Raw genomic sequence first — 22,645 nt, 5'->3', positions numbered from 1 at the left:
GGTGCAGACAAAGGGATAGTAGTCACATGTCTAATGCTATCCAGAAAAAAAAACTTCTTCCCACATTGGTGCTTGTCTTCTCTTCCTGATGGGGTTCATTCTATACAATATATTATTATTATTATTATTATTATTATTATTATTATTATTATTAAATGATGATCATATATCTCTTGGCTGCTGGCCTGACAAACAATTACTTATGGGTGCCATTACATAATGGTTATTATCATGTGCAGTAATGGTAATGACAGTAAAAGATGCTTTCCTTGTCCATGCTTAGTCTTAACTTAATGTAGGAAAAGGAAAGACAAGTAACTGACTATGGTGGGAGTGAGCACATAGGAGTGGGAGTGGGAGTGAGCATATGGGGTGGGAGTGAGTCTGGTTCATCAGAAAATGATATTATTATTGTCTATAATTTTTTCATGTTAGAGAGGAATGTTGGTAGTTTCCTTCTTGGTAAGTGAAAGGAAAAAGTGGCAAGTGGCAATGTTCTGACCAAACCTCTACTGACACTGAAATACGTAAAAAAAGCCTATACCGCTATCAAGAACAGTGATACAATTAAGTGTCTATAATCAAGAATCAGTGAATGTATTATCATAACATATAGATAGTGTATCTGAATGACAAAAAAATCTAGTTTTTCTTCCTGAGATTTGAAAGAAATATTTTTGGCACATGCAAGGCATGTATCATAAGGAAATGTTTTTGAAAAAATACATATTTAAATGTTATGTTATACTGTTTTTCTTAACCCATCATATGGAATCACATTATTCCTCATAATATTGTGGGTCTGCTAAAATCTGAGTTCAGATTTTGTTTCAGAGGATTTCATTTTCTTTCCCTGCCTGCTTATACAGTTCAACATGTGAATAGAATTTTTCCATAGCTATAATATTTCCTGGAAATAGTTGTTCCTTTGTACCATGTGAGTACTGGCACACCAATCAGACAGATGGATTTTATCTGTTCTCATCTCCAAGGAAATTAGTATTAAGAATTCTTCATCTAAACTACTTCAGCATGCAATGTATTTCTTTCATATTTGTATTGATTTATTAATTACTAAGATCAAAGTTATGAATTAACCAAGGCCAAGACTTCCATCCTTGCTTTGCTGTCTATTTTCAGTTTTGCTTGCATCTCAGTGTTTTTATATACTTGGACTTCATTTGACCAGAAGTACTTAGCTTTGCACTTGGAAGTCATTTGATTTGACAGATTCTGTATTTGTGACATCAAAATATGTTGCTATGGAAAAAGTTACAAGATCTAATTAAAAATGCAGAGGTCACAAGTTTCCCAGAACCAGTAGGGCACAGATCCTAGGAGAAAAGTATCACAACATAAAAAATCCAGAGATATGTCAATCTGTAACTTTCCAGATCTGAAAGGAGTACAGCAAGCATTCAGAACAAACCATGAGACTGGAATTTTGATCAAGCTTCCTTGTACTCATTCAGATGCTGTATATCTCACTTTCCATTGGCACAAATTGCTTCTGGAAATCATGCAGAGCACTGATCTTTGAAATGTTGTCTTAATACACATTAGGGAGAGGTCAGAAACTTGATGGAAATTAGAAGAGTGAGAAATCAGACCTACCTGGTCATCTTTTCAAATCAAATGCCAATATTGAAATATTCTCCATGTAGTATTACAGTGTTTTGTCAGCTACATGCTTCCGTCGCTTCCTTTGAAAGTTTGTCCATGTTCAGTTATGTCTCACTGATTTTCTTTCTCTTCAATACCTTTTTATTTGTTTAACTGTTTCTACATTTCATTTTACTTTTTTTTTTTTTTTAAACAAATCCTGTGGATTTCCATTTCTTTTGCTTCAGGTTAGCCAAACTACAAGAACTGTTAGTACAAGTACAGGCTTGTGGTTGAGATGCCTGAGCTGGTGATGCCTGTGAGAAGATATGCCCACAAAATATCCAAATCAGAACTTAAGAGTAACTCAGCTGTAATGAATTTATTCATCACTTGCTTAGTGCCACACTGATATGAGCACACCTAGTTTGTGCGATGTTGGAGATCTCCGCATTAGTATGTTGTGTGACATAGTCAAAGCATATCCATTTTCACTCAAAATGTATTTAGTGTTGGAGTTCTCAGTGCTTTCATTCCTTTATTACGACTATTATTATTATTATTTTATGAATAGTGTAAACGTATCTCCTAAGTTTGTGCATCTGCCTTCCAGTAGTTGGGGAAAGCAGTTTTTTTCTTTGATCTTGGTTCTGCAATTCAAAAGCAGTGATGTGCTGTTACTACAGCGCAGGGCTAACTCATTTTCAGTTTTCTCTCAGGATACCTGCTAAGCATCTTTCTGTCCTATGAAGATGGAAAGCTTGCAGTCTGATAGGTCCTGCCCACCCAAATGCTTTTCTAGATACAAAAAATTAAATATCATTTCACTGATGACTAAGTTTGCTGAAGTACAAATGTCTGTGAGCACAACACCTCATTCTCCACTGAGAAGTAGCCATTTAGTAGCAGGTCTTGTTATGATACATGCACAGCTTCTTGCAATCAGCCAAGGCTCAGACTGAGATTCACATGGCCAATACAGAATCATTCTCTTGACTGAAGTACAATCAGAAATATTTCTTGTAGGTTAGTAGACAATTGCTTTTATGTATGTTTTGATAAACCATATCATAGAATCCAAGTTAGTTAGAAGGGACCCACAAGGATCATCGGGTCCAACTCCTGGGTCCCCAAAGGACCACCAAAAAAAGTCAGAGCATGTGTCTGAGAGCTTGTCCAAACGCTTCTTAACTCCGTCAGGCTCGGTGCCATGACCACTGCCCTGGGGAGCCTGTTCCAGTGCTTAACCACCCTCTCAATGAAGAACCTTTACCTGATATCCAGTTTGAACCTCCCCTGTCACAGCTTCAAGCCATTCCCTTGGGTCATATCTCTGGTCACCAGAGAGAGGAGCTCAGCACCTGCCTCTCCATTCCCCCTTGTGAGGAAGCTGTAGACGTGACTTCAGCCGCTTCTCATACGTCTTCCCCTCTAGACCCTTTACCATCTTGCTGCCCTCCTTTGGACAATCTCTAACAGCTTTATGTCTTTCTTGAACTGTGGCACCCAACGTGCACACAGTACTCAAGGTGAGACCACACCAGCACAGAGAGGAGTGGGACAATCACTTCCCTCGACCGACTAGCAATGCCATTCTTGATGCACCCCAGGATATGGTTAGCCCTCCTGGCCACCAAGGCACACTGCTGGCTCATGTTCAGCTTGCTGTCGATCAAAATCCCCAAATCCCTTTCTGTGGGTCTACTCTCCAGCGTCTCATCCCCTAGTCTGCACGTATAACCAGGGTTGCCCCCTATATGAACTTTTGCATAAGGTTTTAGTTATCTGCTAAAGATCTTACAAAAGGTACAGCATGAGACTCACGAGGTAGACTTACCATTCCAGTGTGTAGCATGTATGTATACAGGGTCTTTTTCATTATTATTTTGGAGTTAGTTCCTGCAAGAATTTGATACTTGGCTTATTGCCAGTGTTACATGTGGCTCACTGACATGACTGTGGCCTTAGGCTACATCCCTTAAACTGAGAAGATAGAAAGTCAACTAGAATATAAGACATAAAGTGGACTTTGTTGTTAGCATAGGCCTTTTTTTATAACTACAGAAACTGGCATTAGGATTACATATTTCAAAGCCTATATGCATCATATTAGTGTAATAGAAAAAAATATAATGGATTAATTAACAGTAGATTCCCCCCTACCACTACTTTTTAGACTTTAAACTACCATGGCTAATTAAGATGAGGACTAGATGCCTTCATGACCTCGTACAAATGCTGATGTATAGTTTTGTGAATGTAGAAAATGTCATTCATCTGTATTTAATGAAACTTGTTTATATTTTTTAAGTCTATGAACAGAACTAATTACCATGAAAAAGTCTAGGCAGCTGCCCTGAAGCTGTTTCAATAGCTATTTCCTTCTTTCCTTCTTTGTTTTCTAATAAGGAAAAAAGTTTTCAGAGTTACAGAATAAATTTGGGATCAAGATCCAAAATAAATGCCTTTTTACTGAACTGAAGCAATGTCAGATCTTGGCTTCCTTACTCTAATTCTAAGCCACACTAGATGAAAGACTGTGTGAATTCAAATGGCAGTTCAGATGGCAACCATGCTTCTAACCTTATGCTTTACCCATTTCTACATTAGTCATTTATTTTATCCTTTTAAAACGTGTACAAATTAAGCTAATCATTTAAAATTCCTTCCTGCTTAATATGATATTAGAGACTTTAAATAATTTTCTTTTTTTTTTGTGTGCAGATAATACAGATTTTTTTTCTTTCATAAAGCAATCAAAAGCACGCTACTGTCATTTTACATCAGCGTAGTATTTCCATTTTCTCATGTTAATTGTTTAATTTTAATTTTCTCATGTTAACTGACCTATTTTTATTGCTGTCTGCCTTTTCTCTAAATTGATCATTTGAAAAATAAGCAAGCTACCCTAAAAGAGCAGTGTGCTTAAGGGAAACTCTGGAGATATTCTTTCCTTGACTGGAGTCTCCTGAAAAATTTCTCAGCCCTGATTTCTAAAAGGCAAGAAGCTGAAGTAAAACTGTTGCAGAGAGCATGAAGTAACAGGATAGAGTCTGTAAACTGATTTTGTACTAAAAAAACTGACTCACAGTGTTGAGTGTTGCTAAATGCAAACAAGTATTTTTCTGTTAGTTGCCAAACAAGCAGAGAGCTTTTCATATTTCTTTTCACCATTTGGAACTCTAAAAAAAGGAAGGGGAAAGAAAAATATCTCTCTAGCCTATCAGAGCCTGGTTCCCTTACCAGGCTTGGTTTAATCACATTAGTGTTTGTATAGAAAAGGTGTAAAACCAGCATCAAACCATTAGTCTTATGGTGGGAACCCATTTTATTAATGTACAAGGCAATAAAACACGGCATTCCATCTTCTAAAACAGACTAGGATATGTACTGGAAATTAACACGTAATATAAAGTAATTTGGTAGTAATTCCATGTGAACATTTTCACAGCAAAGTTGAGCCAAAGAGTTATTTCCCGTGTGCGCTGATGATTTTGATTAGTGAAGACAGTTACGTGAAAATGTTTTTACATGACTGTAGTATGCAAAAAATCTGCAAAGTCATTAGAAGAGCCATCAATTTCAGAACAAACCATATAAGGTGCACAGAATTTTACCATACTGTTATAGATGAAGCCATACAACACCTCAAAAAGAAAAAGTCCTCCCTCATTCCCATGCTCCTCTGGAAAGGAAGAATTCTGGAAGTGAAATTTTGACTTGGGTTTAGTTGAAGTGGGCTTGTCAAGCAGTGCTGCTGTTATCCCAGAGCCCTGATAGTTTTGGCTTAGAAAACTAGCCTAGTGGGAGATAGTTTGCCTTCCTGATGGAATATGTCTGAAAGGTTAAATTGCAGAAAACAGTTCTAAGAGCTGTATCAATATTTAGAGGAGGTGGCAGGTGAATTAAGACCAAGAGGTGCAGTAAGAAGACTTCCGGGCTTGGGAGAAAATGGTTGAGCACTAGCTGTTAATTCTGTTAATATAGCAAACATATTCATGCTAAAGGATGCCAAGAGCAAGTATCTGTGGCAGCATGCTCAAGTGAGAGGGCTGTTTGATGAAAAAAAGAACATCTACAATGTCTATTAAGTCTGCCTGGTTTAAGGGGTTATATGATACATGTGTATCTGTGGGCAGATTGCTTCTCTTCTTCTGTAAATTTCTAGTCAGTTGCTCACTTCTAACAGCAAACCTGCAGGTGCTCTTGTTCCAGATTGTCTCAAGTTCATTTTGTCCCTTACTGGTCAATCCTGGCAGTACGCCTTTGACCATCGAATGGAATTCAGAATCAGGAACATGAAATTGTATTGATTTCTGTGTTGTAATAGTTTGCTCTACAGGTTAGTTCCAGTGGGAGGGCTGGAATCAAAATCTGGGAACTTCTCTTATCACAATGCAAGTATGGAACCTAGAAGAATCTAGCCAGTGTCTTAATTAAACGGGCTTTTATTAAATAAGTATTTACTAAACTTTAAAAATGAAAGCATGCAGAACTGTGACTGAAACCCTGTTTTTTGTTTGTTTGTTATGAGCTAGGAGTTGATTTAGTAATGTCAGACTATAGAGTAGATATGGTTTGCCAAAAATAACTTACCTATGAAAGCAGGTCCCCATTGTTCATATGATACAAGTTTTGTCCAGATGCTGGCTAATGCTGTTGTGGTATTCCATGTTGGTTCTGTGAGTTATCAGACTGTAAGTTCATTGTAACTTAGGACAAAACAAGTGTTCTTTTACTGTGCTCTTAAATACTATCCTACCTGAGCTGACTAGCTGGTTGTGGCTGTTACTTTCAAAACACATGCTTTTGACAAACTGAACACTTGCTGGATCAGAAAAAAAAATAATATAAAAATCTTTGTATTTGCTGTCTGCTGAAGCTGATCTGGTATGCCACAGTCAGGCTGACCTTCTGGGAAATCTCACAGTTTATTCAATTGTAATCAATAATTTTAACTGATAACTAGCACAATAACCTTTGTATTCTGAGCTATGTACAAGTTAAATGTAAATCTGCAATTGACTTTCCACAAAACTTGCAATGAGAAGAGTAGTGTTTTCATTTGGGTGCTCTAGCTTTTTTCTGCCAGTGATGTTGCTTGACGTCATATGCTATAGGAAATTCTGAATAAATACATTCTTACAGGTGAACTTAACAAAAGATATATACTTGTTTACCAGTGCACACTCCTTAGTAGCACACACCAAACTCACAAAGTCCCATTGCTTTTTAGCTATGTTTTGTAACCATAACAGCATCTGGACTAAAAAAATGTATGAAGTGGTCCATAGTTGCAGTGCTTCATAAAAAATTCAGAGCCAACTCTCATGCACTAAATGTATTGAGTAGCTGTGGTCCTTTTTTTCATCAGTGTCAGTTTACTAGAATGTAATAATCTACAGTAAGAGACAAGTGTCCTTCCTTCCTTCCCTTCCCTTCCCTTCCCTTCCCTTCCCTTCCCTTCCCTTCCCTTCCCTTCCCTTCCCTTCCCTTCCCTTCCCTTCCCTTCCCTTCCCTTCCCTTCCCTTCCCTTCCCTTCCCTTCCCTTCCCTTCCCTTCCCTTCCCTTCCCTTCCCTTCCCTTCCCTTCCCTTCCCTTCCCTTCCCTTCCCTTCCCTTCCCTTCCCTTCCCTTCCCTTCCCTTCCCTTCCCTTCCCTTCCCTTCCCTTCCCTTCCCTTCCCTTCCCTTCCCTTCCCTTCCCTTCCCTTCCCTTCCCTTCCCTTCCCTTCCCTTCCCTTCCCTTCCCTTCCCTTCCCTTCCCTTCCCTTCCCTTCCCTTCCCTTCCCTTCCCTTCCCTTCCCTTCCCTTCCCTTCCCTTCCCTTCCCTTCCCTTCCCTTCCCTTCCCTTCCCTTCCCTTCCCTTCCCTTCCCTTCCCTTCCCTTCCCTTCCCTTCCCTTCCCTTCCCTTCCCTTCCCTTCCCTTCCCTTCCCTTCCCTTCCCTTCCCTTCCCTTCCCTTCCCTTCCCTTCCCTTCCCTTCCCTTCCCTTCCCTTCCCTTCCCTTCCCTTCCCTTCCCTTCCCTTCCCTTCCCTTCCCTTCCCTTCCCTTCCCTTCCCTTCCCTTCCCTTCCCTTCCCTTCCCTTCCCTTCCCTTCCCTTCCTCTGCCCATTTTGGATATGCATTTACCAAATGTTCATCCCAACATTATCAACAAGAGAAGAAAATTATTGTATTGTCTTTCTGTTTCACACTTGGGAGAAGAAATAAAAAGTCATTCCTTCTTAGTTACTTTTACTTTTTTGTTTTGTTACTGCATTATTCTCTGCCAAGTTATGTCCATTCATGCTAGAGAAGAATTCAGTCCAGTGTTTATTTCCAAATAACTTGGATCAGTATGAGGTAAATGAGCTCTTCCTCTGTCATTGTCAACTGCCCAACAGCTATCTATATAATCGCCAAATTTTAAATAGTTGGCCAAATAGCTTCTAATTGTTAGGAGCCCCCCAGACACTCTACCACATGCATTGACAAATTGTGCTCCCTCATTGGATTCTGAAATAACAACTTATGGAATGGATGCAGTATGACCACTTCATTTTTTAATTCAAGGTCCTTAATTTTCAATTTGGTTATACAATGTGATGTCTCACCAGATTTCATTTGTTTTGCCTGGTTTGCAGTGAACATGAAGATATAGATAATTTCAGAACCTGTGATTTGTACAATTCCCTATCATTTTCCTGTTTGCTAGTGCCCCAAGATACAAGCATATTCCATCAAGAAAAGAACAATCCTACTGACAGGAGCCTAGACAGAGCAAAAAGCAGTTTTGCTTCTGTTACAAACAGACTTCATTCCAAACAAAAAATCTCAGCATTGATTATATGTATCAGAGTCATAGGACGGCTTGATTTGGGAGGGACCTTAAAGATCATCTTGTTCCACCCCCCCGTACCATGGGCAAGGATGCCACCCTCTAGATCAGGTTGCCCAGGACCTCATCCAACTTGGTCTTGAACACCTCCAGGGATGGGGCATCCACAGTTTCTCTGGTCAACCTGCTCCAGTGCCTCACCACCCTCTGAGTGAGGAATTTCTTCCTAACCTCTAATCTAAATCTACCCTCTTTCAGTTAAAAACATTCCCTCGTCCTGTCTCAGTCCCCCTGACTGAGAAAAAAGTTGCTCTCCATCTTTTTTATAAGCCCCCTTTAAGTATTGAAAAAGACACAATGAGTTCTCCCAAGAGCCTTCTCTTCTTTAGGCTGAACAGCCCCAGCTCTCTCAGCCTTTCTTCATAGGAGAGGTGCTTCAGCCCTCTGATCAACTTTGTGGCCCTCCTCTGGACCCGTTCTAACAGATCTACATCCTTCATGTGCTGGGGGCCCCAAACCCCCTCACAAGGGCAGAGTAGAGGGCGACAATCACCTCCCTCGACCTGCTGGTCACTCCTCTGTTGATGCAGCCCAGGACACAGTTGGCTTTCTGGGCTGTAAGCGCACACTTCTGGCTCATGTTGAGCTTTTCATCCACCAGAACTCCCAGGTCTTTCTCCGCAGGGCTGCTTTCATTAAGTTCTTCTCCCAGTCTGTACTCATGAACAGTGATGCTGTTTTGCTGTGTGCAAGAAATTAGATGAGAAGAGCAACTCCTTACTTCCACATGCTTAGGATGCAACAAAGTATGTCCCTTGTGCTTTGGGCTCTTTCATCAAGACTTTGAAACTGGACCCGTGGGATGCTTGTCAAAAAGGAGCTAGTACAAAGTAGGCAGGTTCTCACCCTGCCTGTTATTTCCTCAAAGGACAATACTTTAAATCAATCGTTGTCATGAATATAAATCTTGAATTTTCTATTGTATTTCCATGCTACTCTTTAAGGCATTTAGTAAATTAAGAAACTTACCAGTTAGTACAAAGCAGTACTTTGACTGTCATTGAAACACTGAGAGACAAAATATCACTTTACAAAGTTTTCAGCATTAGATTATTTAATATTTTATTTAATGAATGTCACAAATAGGAAAAGCTTTTCCCTCCCAGTGCCTGCTTGAGTGAAGGGATAGGGTCATTTTAACAGCAAGCAAGTGGAATTTTAAAAATAAATTGATAAGTAAATTTCTTTAATGTCTAGGAATCATCAGTCTGCAATTTGTAACATGGAGGTGAAGTGGGAGAGAAAAAGAAGCAGGGAGTGCTTCTTAAGGGGTAGAGTGAAATGCACCACAGAACTGGTATGCATTATGCTGTATCTTTGATCTGACTTTGATTATAAAAGAAAAAAAAGTCATCTAAGCATATGGAAGGTACAAAAGCTATGAATTCTACTATGCTGATTCATTTTGTCTCTAATGCAAGACTATTGCATCTAGAGTTCATGTTAAATCAAGCAATGGTATGATAATCTAAGACTGCTGCCTTTATTGGAAAAGAACTGAAAAGGAATAAATGTTAGAGGATTGGAATTAAGTTCCATTTTTAGACTAGACTTGAACAGTAAAATGGAAATATAACTTGATAAGCATATTTATCGCCATTTTTATTGTATTCAGGTCAATGAACTCAAAAGGCAACAATCATAGGAAAACAGAGACAAGAGACTTCATAAAATCATAAAATTACTTCATATCTCTTGTGTTTTATCTCAGTGCAGGATTAGTTTATGCCTGTGTCATTTCTGCATTAAAAATCAAAGCAACGACAAAACAAACAGACAAACAAATAAACAAACACCAAAACCCAACAACCCAGTACAGTGTTTGATGATGAAAATAGAGCATGAAGAATTATTTAAAAGTATCAGAATGCTTAGATGTCCTTTTTGACAAGAGAATGAAGGAAAAGACACTTCTAGCCACAGAGGATTTTTGGAAATATCTAATTAGCCAAAGTTGTTTTAAATGAATAGTTTGCACTGATGCTCTCTAAACAAAACAAGCAACAAACAACTTACTCTTCTCCTTTGATCCATCCAATCTTGTCTCCTCTCATCTTCAGTGCCAGGGAAAGTTATCTAGCAGATCATCTTGAGTGCCATCATGTGGCACATACAGGACAACCAAGTGATCAGGCCCAGTCAGCATGGGTTTATGAAAGGCAGGTCCTGCTTGACGAACTTGATCGCTTTCTATGACAAGATGATGTACTTAGTGGATGAGGGAAGGGCTGTGGATGTTGCCTTCAGTAAAACTTTTGACTCTGTTTCCCAAGCATTCTTCTGGAGAAATGGACTGCTCATAGCTTGGATGAGTGTATGCTTCACTGCGTAAAAAACTGGCTGGGTGGTCAGGCCCAAAGAGTTGTGGTGAATGGAGTTTAATCCAGAAAAGGCTGGTCACTAGTGGTGTCCCCCAGGGCTCAGTACTGGGGACAGTTCTCTTTATATCAGTAATCTGGACGAGGATATCCAGTGCAGTAAGACACAAGTGTTGATCTGTTCGAAGGTAGGAGGGCTCTCCAGAGAGATCTGGATAGGCTGGATGGATGGGCTGAGGCCAACTGTATGAAGTTCAACAAGGCCAAGTGTGGGGTCCAACCCTTGGAGCACAACCCCATGCAATGCTACAGGCTGAGGGAAGAGTGGCTGGAAAGCTGCCTGGTGGAAAGGGACCTGGGGATATTGGTCAATAGCTGACTGAATATGAGCCAGCAGGGTGCTCAGGTGGCCAAGAAAGCCACCATGATGAAAAGCCAGATGTCTTTTCCAACCTAAATGATACTGTGATTCTGTGATTCTTCTAGAATCTGACACCTCTTTCTCACATTTCTTCTACACCTCCTATAAAAAGCACTGGAAATGAGCTGAAAGAATCTACTTTCTAATACAAAACTGACTTCTGACCAGTCAATGCTGTATATTTAAGCCATGAATAGAGAATTGCGTGATGAGGTGACTGAATGCACTGTATTTATTTCCTTCCTCTCTACTCTAATCCTGTAAGGAACTGTCTTTGCTGTCAGAGTCTCATATATTTGAGGCATACCTAGGTCACATTCCTTCACAAGAAAAAGTAAATCATAATGTAGCCTGAGCCAGTGTCAGTAGGAAACTGCCTCTGTGAAAAAAAGAAACCCTTAATTCAAATTAGTGTGCTTAAGAAAAAGCACTGTTTTTTTTTATTATTTTTTTATTTCTATGGTTTGGTCAGTAGTAAGAAACAGAAATATTTACCCATCAAGTTGCCTTGAATGTCTTCATGTTTTCTGATGGCTCTTCCAGTGATATTTTGCTTTGTAAACAAAGAATGTGTTCCTAAAACTCAAACAATGTTATCATGTATATAGTTGATAAGTGATGAAACAGTGTATGACAGCAGAAACGCAGCATCTGCATCTCAAAAGAAAAGGTCAATTGCTGTGCATACAACTGAACATAAGTATTACACAGTTCAAGTAACGTGCAATTTGACTGAATAACAGATTATTAAAGAGAAGAAAAAAGTTTAACAGATCTAGGGATGTTCAGAACATCAAATACTAAAACAACAGATCTCTAGCATAGGGATAAAAACAAATCTGAACAGAATTAGGATTTAGAAATACTGGGATGGCTACAATGACATCTACCAAAAAAAGCTGGCTTTGGTCTGTAGAAGCTTTAGCAGTGTTGTGGTTTAACCCGGCTGGCAGCTAAGTACCACACAGCCGTTCACTCACCCTCCCCCCTCCCTCTCTGGGATGAACCGCTAGCTGAGTACCAATCTGCTAGGAGAACTGCTATCTAGTTGAGTACCAATCTCTCAAATGACATGAGCTTTGCTCGGAAAAAGTCCTCAGTGCAGAACAGTGAAATGAAGCTATCAGTACTTGAGTACTTTTTTGTTCAAGTGCTTCTATATGATGGACACTTGAATGCAGTCAGTGGTATCTGGGTGCATCACAAGTGTGTATTTACTTTTAAACTACTGATAGAATAGCTACTTTAGATTGGCAAAGGAAATACATCTGTGAATAGACTGTGTGCAGAAAAGTTACTAGAGATAATATTTCCAAAAAGTGTTCTTGCACTGCTATTCAATGAGAGTTGTATGCCTCCAAAATGTCATATTATCTTCCTGATTCCTTTTCTCCTTCTCTCATGAAAGAGGCACTCTCCCTCTTAGCCTCAATGAAGGCTTTGTTTTTGTCTTCAACATTCATTACAAACTTTCTGGTGATTAGCATGAAAAATACTAACACAAAGAAGATTTTTCTTCTCAGACTGCAATAAGACTGGGAATGCTGCTTACTGGCAGATAGAGCTGAGAGTCTATTGAAAGAATTTGGATAAATTGACTAGCTTTTTCCTCTACAGAGCCCGTTGTGTGTGTCGCACCAATAATGCTTTTAAAAAAGGTTATTCTGATACTATGTGCAAGATTTGAGGACTTGTCTCTTGGAAGCTTAGGTCTGTTGTATGGCATACGTTTTCTTCTCACCACACAGGAGAAACATGGAGGCAGGTTTGGTGTGTGTCCAAGGCCACACTGCATCAGCGATAGTGCTCAATAATGTTGTTGTAGTTTATGAACAGTCCAAGAAGAGGAGAGGACCAGTTTAACATTGTCATACTTGATATTACAATCTGTCACACCAATATTCAGTTTGGGATTACATGTTCAAAGATCAAGGGGACCTAATTTGGCAGATAGCAAACTGCTAAACTCCCTGCCCCTGGTAATTCATAGAAACTTGGCAGAGAAACACACAGGCACAGTTATCATATAGGGACTCCCTCAGAAGTCCAAAAAATGTCCAAAAAACAAAAAATGTTTCTCAAAAGCAGTTTCTAATAATAAGATAAATAACATGGGTGACTGTTATCAGAGTCTATACTCATGTGCTATGATGTTTAATTATCTGCAAATATAGGTTACGCAGATAATAAAGACAGACAATGGTAAGAGGCTTTCTTTTTAAATTCTGACACACTTGATTCAGCCTCAAAAACAACTATGCCTTTTGATGGTAAACAATTGGTCATGAAAATATTGCCTGAAATGAACTTACAAACATGGTAAAACATGGGCAGTTTAGGAAAAAATAAGGGCTATCTAGGCAAGGGTTCTATGTCCATCTGATGCATCTATTATAAAATGTAGAAACTGTTCATAGCAGAATATAATGATCCATTTTCCATGTGCATGCATAGGTGGAGAGAGGATCAGTGTGACCAAAAACACTGGAGGAAGCAGATATGCCTTCAGTAAAGTGATTGAACGTCAAGAACAGTAAACAATGAGAACATGGAAATAGGTAGAAAGTCAGTATTCTGAAAGTCTTAGAAGCAGATGACTAGAAGCATATATTCAATGCAGTTGATCAGATGGCTGAAAAATGGGAGAAACATCTCAAAATAGGAGCAGGGAAGACAGGAGCTTTTTGCCTTTGGATACTTCTCTTATTTCTATGTTCTTTCTAGACTAAATGCAGAATGAATAAGCTCTTCCAAACACTACCTCTGCAGCACCATCTGTTTGGCAAAAAAAGCCTGTAAACATTCACAGGGAATGTAACCATTTAGGCTCAACTTCTAATGGCAGTTGTTGAAATCAAATTAAAGAAATGCTAATTTATTATTATTATTATTATTATTATTATTATTATTATTATTATTATTATTGTTATTATTGTTATTATTTTATTTGTGTGTGTGTGTATGTTTTCCCTGATACCTTCCCTCTCAACTAGAGTTCAGGACTCTCAGAAAGAAAAGTTGGGTTTACACCCATCATTGCAGATGCTTTTGGGTAATTTAGCAGGGAAGGCTAGGCATGTATTTTGTCAGAGATCCAGGAAATATTTTCTAAATTATATCACAGAAGAATGAAAACCTTCCTTGAGCTGTATGGTCTAAGAGAAAGGAGGTTATATAGGGCGTAATTTTTCTGTTCTCTAATGGAAACTATTGTCTGACTTTGCTACAGCCATAGTTTTCTAACCATTAGAAGTAATTTGTCCAGATTAATGCTCTCTGTTCAATTCATATAAAGTGACAATTTCATAACACTGCTGTCTTTATCAGTAGTCAAAATAACCCCTGGTAAACCCCAGGAGGCAAAAATGCTTGTCGCGTTTAGCTGTTGAGGGTGGATGCTGCTGCTTCATGAAGAATAAAGTAATTGTTTTAAGGAAAAAGAAACATCATAAAATTACTGGGTCTATCAGAATTCTTTGTCTTTCATCAGATGTATTATTCCGTCATAGCTTGGCTTTTATTTTTATGTTTATCACAATGCCTTTTTTGTGTCTCTGATAATATGGGAGTGCTGTGAGTCTTCCCTAAGAAGATACTACAAAGTGTTTTTTTTTAAAAAAAGAAATTCACCTATTTTTTTTTTTTGTGGGTTGAATTCAGGGAATATTGCTGATTGCAAAGATGCACATAAATTCATGGATATTTTCTACTGCAACTTCATGTTGAAAATGCCAACTTCTATAAGACCATAAAAAGTTTTTTAAAATTACTTTGCATGTTGTTCCCTGTATAGCCAGTACAGTTGTTCTCATTAGCTTTCTTTGTATTGCATGTGTAGCTGTTTGAACTAGCTATAGCTAAGGAAGTTCATGTAGTTAGGAAAGTTTTAACACTTTACTATCTTTTCTCCCTTTCTCCCTTAGGTATGGTAACATATGCTCCCAGTTCAGCCTTGGAATCCATTTAGACCACAAACAGCTATCATTCTCTAAGTCAATCAACCATCTTGCCTTTGAATAATTAGTCTGCTAAGTCTGAATGCTAAAAGCAGTCTTTGATTTTAATTAGTGTTATTTCACGTGTAATTCAGCATTGTTTTGACTTCTTTTTCCTGAGGCTGGTCATATAAAGATATTTTTAATGCCTTTATTCAGTAGAGGAAAATGTCTTTAAACATGTTAATAGTGCGTAAGATTTCTCTGAAATATTATTTCCCATCCAGAAGCTACCTTTTTGCACTCTCCCCGTGGAAAAAAAAAAAAAAAGTGCTAAAACAGCTGTAACAACATTTAGAGTTTTTTAGAGGTTTTTACCTGGCTTTACTGGTTATTGCTTACAGTTGATGTGGGTTAACCTTCTGTGCATGCTGTCTATTTCCAGAAATTTATAGCTTACAGGATAACACTAGGATATCACTATGATTGAGGGCTAATATGGCTTATCAGTCACAGTATTGGATTTAGGATTTACATTCAAGGGTTTAGCATTTTGTGGTTTGCTAAACTAAATTATAAGTTCCTGAAAGATTTGACACTTGAACTCCAAACCTTAAGTAGGACTTGTAATATTCCATCCAGGGTTCACCTCTCTGTGGTCTGATTCAAGAAGTGTTTTAGGTAGCTTCCTTACATGCACTGAAACTTCTGAGGAAATTGCTAAGTTATGAAAGCAAGCTGTGAGGAAATATATACTGTACAGCCATGTGAGATAGCAAAAGTGCATATGTGAGCCTGAAATGGGACTAGGTAGTACCTGCAAAATGACAACATAATTTGTAATGTAAAAGAGAAACAAGAATCTCAATGCTGAAAAAAGAATGTTAGAACTTACCATCGCCTCATTGTCTGTTCAGGGTCAAGGCTGAAGTCACTTTTGACGCACAGCTTCCACTTAGCATACTTTTATACTCTTAACTCAAGTAGTGGAGATATCCATCTAGCACTTGGCCTGCACAGTGTTAGTGCCAATACCCATTAAAGAAAAAAAAAAAAATGAAAAGAAGGACAACAATTTCTCTGCATAGGAGATACTGCTTTAGTCAACAGTACAGGGATCTAGTGTGAAGCACCTGTTTTAGAATTAAGTTACAGTCAGTTATTTTTAGGCTAGTACTTAGGAAATTAGGGTCTAGACCACAAAGGAGAAAAGTAACAACAGTTCAAGTGGGAGACAGGTAAAGCATTATACCCTGATACCTGCCTAATACCTCAAAGCATCAGAACAACTAGCCTGGAAGCATAGCCCCTTCCTGACTTCAGCAGCATCCCTCAGTTACTACTCCATCACTGCTCTTATAGACTTCACATCTCCTTTTGAACTGCCTCTTCCATTACATTAATTCACTTCCTTACCCTTTCCATCATCTTCCAAACAGTTCCAAACTGACAGCCACCTATTACCGTCTTGAGACACAGCCATTGTTTTACCACCCATCCTGACTTCTCTGAGATATTCTTAAACCACATGATACCTTCAAACTTTCAACACATCTTCCCTTAGAATCCCAGGTAAACCATCACAGTCCCCTCATCTTCAAAACTCTCACAAAAGACGTTTTTTATTTCTGTAGCTCTGCATGGCCGAGAGCAGCTGGGCAGACAGACTACTGAGCAGTCTGCACCAAGCCCAATATCGTGCCATAGCAAGCTGTAGGACAGCTCCTCCCCACCAGGCGACCCCAATGCCCTCCAGGCAAGGCAGTTCCTGGCACTCTGTGAACCATGGTGTAAATAAGAAAGGAAAGAGCAAGGAGGGTTTGAGAGAGGAAAGCTAACTGCCATTAGTACTGACATCTCTAAAGGCTGAGGATATAGTGGCTAAGCATTGTTTATATGAAGGTCTGAAGGGGTATAATGCAAAAGGATTAGTAAAATACCATGGTTGAACTCAAGGGTTCTCCTCAGGCCTGCAACTGGGCTTTTGATATGGTGTCCTTGTACTGAACTCAAGCACATCAGTGTGAGGAGAGTTCTGTGTGTTGGCAAGAGAGGGGTGAGTAGGGCTGGTCTGGGAGAAATACATGTAGAGGTGAATGAGAGATGGGTCTGAAGCAATAAGGGGTGTGGACTTTTCAACACTGATGAGGTTTTCATCCCTGATTCAGGGAAGGTTCAGGCTGGATATTAGGAAAAGATCTTCACTGAGAGGGTGGTCAGGTACAGGCTCTCCAGAGAAGTGGTCATAGCACCAAGCCTGCCAGAGTTCAAGAAGTGTTTGGACAATGCGCTCAAAAATATGATATAATTTTTGAGTGGTCCTACGTGGAGCCAAGAGTTGGACTCAATGATCCTTGTGGTCGCCTTCTGACTGAGGATATTTTATGTGTCCACTGGAGTCCCCTGCAATGACTTTTAAGATGATGCTTCTTCTGGGGTCCCCCACAACTTCTGCGGTGTCAACAGTACATGTAGTACTTGAAGGCACTGTCACCCACATATACTTAGAACCCCTCTGGTAGATAACCCCCACCCTGACCTCCTGCTTGTGAACTTTCTCCACACGAGGGCTCTGCAGATTCCCCTCAAACCAGCCCCCAAAGCCCCATGTCACCAGAACCTGCCCCAAGGTCACCAACAACCTCTAAGGTCCCTGGACTGCAAAACCACCCCCAAACCTGAACCACTCCACTCTTACAGTACCAGAACTACTTGTAAAGCCTGCCTAACACCTCAAATGCCTCTGACACCACCTGAAAGACCTGCTACAACCCCCACCCCCACCACCCAAATCCTTGCATAAAATCTTTAAGCCCACTGCCAAACAGTGCTCCAGTAGTCGTAGCAACTACAAACCAGCCGTGTTCCTATTCCCAAGCCTCCATGATGCCAGGTGTCTCTTTATCTCCCTTCACTGTCTGGAGTTGGCCTGGTGACTACATAGTACTGTGCACCTTTGCTCCCATGCCACAGGATAACAGGATGGATGACCGGACACTGCTGGAACTGGGGCAGAGGCCATTCAGAGGCCAAGCAGAGGACAGATCACTCCCTGGGGACCACCAGCATTTCCTTTTCCCGTTGCAGTAAGACAAGCAGAGGATAGCCCTTGCCTTACTTTTTTTTTTATTTTTTTTTGTCAGTTAGTGCTGATGCAGTGACATTACATCAAGGTAAAAGGGAAGACTCAGCCAGATGACTTCTAACCTGTTTGGCTCCCACATCAGCCCTGCTGGAGGCTGATGCACCTCCCACCAGCTTCAAACTGTGCTGGGGTCCTCCTTGCTGCCTACAAGACTGCATCATATATGAGTTGGGATTAGCCAGAGGGTAAGTCTTCTGAGGCAGTGTTAGTGACCGAAGGAACAGTGTTACTGGTTGTCAAAATCAATTCACTCTTTGTCCGCAGGTACCACTTCCCTTAAGAAGAGACTGGTTGGTGGAACTGAGAGAACCCCAAAAATTAAGAGAATTCTTCACAGTGCAGATGAATTACTACTCACAGGTAGGTTTGGTGGCAGTACAGCTTAGTGCAATCTTAGGGACTGATTCTTGCATAGGACCTAATATGAATGGTGGCCTAAACCAAGCCTACAAAGAACAATTGAAAGGCATTTCTAACGTGTGTACCACAGTCTTCTGATTAAGGTCTCGACAGTAATAATTCCCTGTGCCACCAAGTTTTCAGCTCTGTGTTCTGATCTGAGATCTTGTTTTACTACAGTGTTGGTATGACAGTCAGACATCTGAAGTCTGACAGGCAGACAAGCTGACAGCTGTGCAAGTTCCTAGCTGGGCTCTAGTCTAGCAGTAGAACAGAAGCATAGACAGGTAAGATCATAGTTTTTTCATTTCAGATAACATAATCAAATGCTTTCCTGGGGAAAAAAAAAAAAAGAAGAAAAAAAAAAAGCCGATGGGGAGGAAGCTGACAGTTACTGTCAGTGATTTACCACATCAAGATCAGCAGCCAATCTTTCCTCAGGCAGATGAACTCTGCTCTACTAAGGACTCTTAGTAGAGTATCTAAGAGTATCTAAGGATACCACATGGTCAGGGGACGGGACTGGCATTGAGCCCTGTGGCAGAGTCACTCCCACATGTTGTTTATGTGCATTCATTAAACAATTGCTTTATTCTTCTAACTCATAGCCATGGTTCCTGCAGTCCCTTTGCACCTTATTGAAAAGTGTGCTCCTTAGCTATGCGGATTGCTTCTGGGATGGGGAGAGGAAGAGTCCAAGCTTACAAACACATAGGCAAAGATGCATGCAGGGACATGTTGTGTTCTGCTACTGGGCTTTTGAGTAGACATGTTGCCCCACTCACCCATTCAGGACCATTACAGTTTTCTGTTGACTCCTGCAAAACCCTTTATTGTGTCCCTCAGTCCTCCCCTGGTTCTATAGCATCTTTTCACCCCTGTTGTATCCTGAGGACCTCTCCCGGAATTTCATTATGACAGGATTGCTCCACACATAACTCAAGTAGTGCTGCCATGATCGCTACTGCTTCCCCATGCCCAAAATACAGAACTGCAGCACCCAGCTCTGCTCATGCACAGTAGCAGTGCTGTACTCTGCAGCATGGCGGCACTAAGAAAGCATTTCATTTCAGCATCAGTGTTAGTGGCACCAGGTAAGTGTTGGGACCACCAGTGCGGCTAGCGAGACCTTTTGGTGGTGACGGGCTCAGGGGTGTCTCCTGACTGCCCCAGGATGATGTGATGGAGAGGCACCGGGGGACTGCAGGGCACAGGGTGCTGGGTGTGGGCAGGGCTTGTGGGGTAGGGGTAGCCACTGCTGGGGTCTTTCCCATGGGCTTGTGCAGCCCTGGGTGGCCATGCACACAGAGAGCCAGGAGCCCCAGAGCAGCGTGGGTGTACAGTGGCCTGTGGGCTGGGTCTGCCAGGCACACTTGCCTGGGAAAACTCTGACAGGTTCCCTGTCAATTGAAGTTGGGGCAGCCCCAGGGAATTAGTGGAGAACTGGCAGAGGGGAGGATGGGAAGAAGATAATAGTCTCTTCCACTCCCCCAACAATTACAGATGCTGAATGCCTCCCCAGCTCCTCAGGGCTTCCATGGAGACTCCCGCAACACTGGTTGCCCTGCATGGCTGCCTCTAGCTCCAGGACCAACCTTGAAGCAGGTTTGAGTCAATTCGGGGAAGAACAGTATAGAAACTCATACAGAAGGAAGGGTGCTAGCCTAAAATAGATTTGGATAATACCTGTTGATAACAGTTGTGTGTTCTCTTCCTCTCTCAGGGCTAGCAGTGAGGGCTAAGTTATACTGTCCTCTGCTGTGGATGTCACCGACTCCATCTGGCTTAGATTTGCAGGATTTTGCCTCCCTGTTGTAGTGGCATGAGTGAAACAGAATCACAGAATCACAGAATTGAAGGGGTTGGAAGGGACCTCGAAAGATCATTGGGTCCAACCCCCCTGCCAAAGCAGGTTCCTTAGAGCAGGCTGCCCAGGTAGGCATCCAGACAGGCCTTGAATATCTCCAGAGAAGGAGACCCCACAACCTCCCTGGGCATTCTGTTCCAGTGCTCCGTCACCCTCACTGTGAAGAAGTTCTTTTGCATGTTGGTGCGGAACTTCCTGTGCTTTATCTTGTGGCCATTAGCCCTTGTCCTATCCCCACAAACCACTGAAAAGAGGTTGGCCAAATCCCTCTGTCTCCCACACCTCAGGTACTTATACACATTGATGAGATCAAACGGCGAAGGTGGAGTCATTGCTCACTTTTGACAGGAACTGCTGTGGCTGAAAATAAGACCAGCAAAAAATAAGGCAGATGAAAACTGAAATGAAGTGGGTGTGGCTGGAAGCTGCCTCCACCTGCAGACAAGAAAGCTGTTGTCTGTGGGGGAAGAAGGATCCCTCTTAGCCGTCCTCAGCAGACTGGGTCACCGGCATGCATGGCATGATCTGTGTATGTCACTAAAAGTGCTGTATGGTTACATACTGAGTATGTGCGAGACACTAGTTAGCTATGAATTCTAATGTTATAAGAGTTATAAGATGCCAGTGCATTCTCTTAGGTGGATGACAGCCAAGCAACTGGATCTACAAAGGAGGAAGCCGGCAGTGAGACCAAGAAAGAAGCCTCTTCAACATCCACCGTCTCCCACTGTACCTATCCATCCATGCTTCTGGCTCCCTACTCCCCTCTCTTTCCCTTTTTCTTCCTCTATCACTGCTATCTGCATCTGTCTCATCTTCCCCTGCAAATCCCTCTGTCCTGCTGCCTGACCCATTGTTTCTTGCTATACCCACCTGTCTAGCTGGTGCTTCTCTTTTTCTCTCCTTACGCCTCTGTCCTGCTCCCTGGCCTTATTTTTCCTTCCTCCAGCCCTGCTCTACAGTCCGTGGTAGCAGAAAGCAACAGGTCAGCATGGGACAGATGAGTGCTCATCCAATGCTGATTTCTGAGGTGAAATGGGGGGAAATGGGTGCATAGGGGCCATCAGACACGCAGCAGCCTCCCTCCAGGCACTGATGTGCATGAATAAACAGCTGCTTTGTTTATTGCACTCCTGACTGTGTTTGCAGTCCCTTTGCACAGAGTAAGTGGCTGTCACTATGTTCAGGGAAGCAGGTTAAATAGTGCATGTGTGGGTGTGGGAATGTATCAGGTGGTGGCCCAGCATTCCTGAAGGGTGGCAGCTGTTGGATGGGTCTGGAGGAGCCCCTGATGGAGGCAGAAGGGGATGGCCCCGCTGTGTAAAGGGGCTTTGGAGCTGTTCTCTGACAAAGGAGTAGTTGCCAGCTCTTGTGGACAGAGTCAGGGAGAAGGTGAGTGCGGTTGTGAAACATGGGATTAGAAATTAGAGAGTGATTGATTAAGAATGAATATGTAGGCAACACTCATTGCTTAATACGTGCTACATTTGCGATGTACTGTGCCTGTGCTGTGCTTAGGCCTCCAGATAACAGGAGCCCCTGAGACCCCCAAGAACCAGATCAAACCAACCTTATGGTTTGGACTGTGACCAGGGGCTCAGAGATAAGGAGGACTGTTCATAAAAGGACAAGATAAAGAATGTCAAACATGCAAGGCCTCGAGATAACAGGAGCCCCTCAGAGCCTGAGAACCGGACCAAACCAACCTTATGGCCCAGATTGTGACCAAGGGCTCAGAGAGCATGCACAAGGAGATGAGGTGAAAAGTTCAACCCTGATGAAGAGATCTTACTTCATCCTCACGACCCTCAGCACTCACCACCAGAAGGCACTGTGCAAGCGCAGACGGGAGGAGTTTATGGAAATGACTTCTTGGAGCTAATTTTAATACTAAGCGGGGACAGGTCATGCATATGTATAGGCGTACTGGGAAACTTCATGCATATGTAACTCTTTATATAACCAAAGCAAGTTGCCGCGTTAGGGTGCGCACGACTTTGGTGGGACTACCCCCCATGCTGCCCAGTGCTGAATAAACATACCTACTTTACAATTTACTGATTGTAGAGTCTGTTTCTGCG

The 22,645-nt window shown here is 41.4% G+C and overlaps 1 protein-coding gene across 3 annotated transcripts in view; it reads left to right on the top strand.

The window, feature by feature from the left end:
• The window catches only part of TSHB (thyroid stimulating hormone subunit beta), a 151,899-nt gene extending 129,280 nt beyond the window's left edge, over positions 1-22,619 (top strand). For all 3 annotated transcript variants that reach the window (XM_080569556.1, XM_080569557.1, XM_080569558.1), the window contains exons 8-11: positions 18,297-18,483; positions 18,563-18,658; positions 18,878-18,984; positions 19,619-22,619. The gene's annotated coding sequence lies outside the window, so the exon portion shown is untranslated. The remainder of the gene's footprint in view (positions 1-18,296; positions 18,484-18,562; positions 18,659-18,877; positions 18,985-19,618) is intronic.
• Positions 22,620-22,645: the final 26 nt, after the last annotated feature.

The sequence above is a fragment of the Anser brachyrhynchus genome (genome assembly GCF_964034855.1).
Source record: "Anser brachyrhynchus genome assembly, chromosome: 27".
NCBI lineage: Eukaryota > Metazoa > Chordata > Aves > Anseriformes > Anatidae > Anser > Anser brachyrhynchus.
This window is presented reverse-complemented; position numbering and strand designations above follow the sequence as displayed.